Below are 1,549 nucleotides of genomic sequence, written 5' to 3' on the forward strand. Positions count from 1 at the left end.
TGAGCAGAAGATACAGTATGATTTGCATGTCTCTCTAAACAGTAATTCTAAATTTTTATAAATATTATACATCACCACTTGAATGTGTCACCTGTTGAAAGAGAAAAATTGAATGAGTTATTCAGAGCTGTGCTTTGAGTCCTATCAGACAGGGTATTCTTGATCAACCTGCCTATTAATGTAATACTTCCATTTCCATACCACTTTATACCTAACTTCATAAAAATAATGAAGAAAAACCGTCACACAAGTACTAGTTCTCATTAACATTGAGCAACCTGAAGCTCAGTGAAGATTAAAGGACAATTTCTTACATATGTAAGCACTCACCTCTCATTTTTAGTATCTTTAATAACCTGATCCTAAGTAACTGCTCCAAAATGAAATCAGAAATTATCTTGGACCACTTGCATTCCCCTTCAACAGTCTCTCATTGGCTTCCATGCCACTTAGTTTTACTAAAAGCATAAGCAAAGACTTCAGACTAAGGACCACTCTGTGTATGGGGAGGAAGCTCATCGCGATTTGGAAATAATTTGCAATACTGCCAAAAGGAATTTTTCAAAGAATCGCTTGGATCTAGAGGCCAGATCTAGAAACGGATAAATAAAACAAACTAAGGAAGCTGCTATCATACGGACAACTGGTGTTCTGATGCTTTCAGCTAAAGTGCTTGCAGAAAACCCCAAGGATTCAAGGTTTAAAGGAAGGCACAGTTCATTGAAGCACTGTAAGGGAAAGAAGGATACACCTTGTACTGAAATGTTGATGGTTTGCAACTTATTTATTCTTCTTATATTAATGAATGTTGCCTTCCAGAGCACTGAAATGTCAACATGACCAATTAGGCAGAGAAGAATCAAGGTGAATCAAGACAAATTAAGCAACATCAGGAATAATCTTGCCAATTGAGCAAGGAGCACAAACAGATATATCCAGCACATGTACACTGGAAAACATTATTTTTGATACTTTCTTTTTTTTTATAATTATGGGTCTGAAAGACAGAATTCAGGACAAGAACCATTTATCAAAGGTAGTAATTGGACATAAATTTCTGCACTACTTGGTAATCAGAACAGAAAGAGGTGTAAAATACCTCAGTGAAAATTTGTTACAAAGAAAGCTGGAGCTAAACTTGGCTAGGGATGCAAAGAATAATAAGAAGGGTTTCTACAGGTATATCAGCTGGAAAAGGATGGTTAAAGAAAGCGTACCCCCGCTGATGAGTGAGACCGGCAAGCTGGTAACAGCAGATGAGGAGAAGGCTGAGGTACTCAACTTTTTTGCCTCAGTCTTCACTGGCAACCTCTCTCCTCACCCCTCCCGAGTTGATGGATGGCATGAGGGGGACTGGGAGGGCAAAACCCCTCCTGATGTAGGAGAAGATCAGGTTCGCGACCACCTGAGGAACCTGAATGCACACAAGTCCATGGGACCTGATGAGATGCATCCCAGAGTCCTGAGGGAATTGGCCGATGTAGTCGCCAAGCCCCTCTCCATGATATTTGAAAAGTCCTGGCAGTCAGGTGAAGTCCCTGGTGACTGG

This window comes from Egretta garzetta, unplaced genomic scaffold (assembly GCF_000687185.1).
Source record: "Egretta garzetta isolate BGI_Z169 unplaced genomic scaffold, ASM68718v1 scaffold292, whole genome shotgun sequence".
In the NCBI taxonomy this organism is placed as follows: Eukaryota; Metazoa; Chordata; class Aves; order Pelecaniformes; family Ardeidae; genus Egretta; species Egretta garzetta.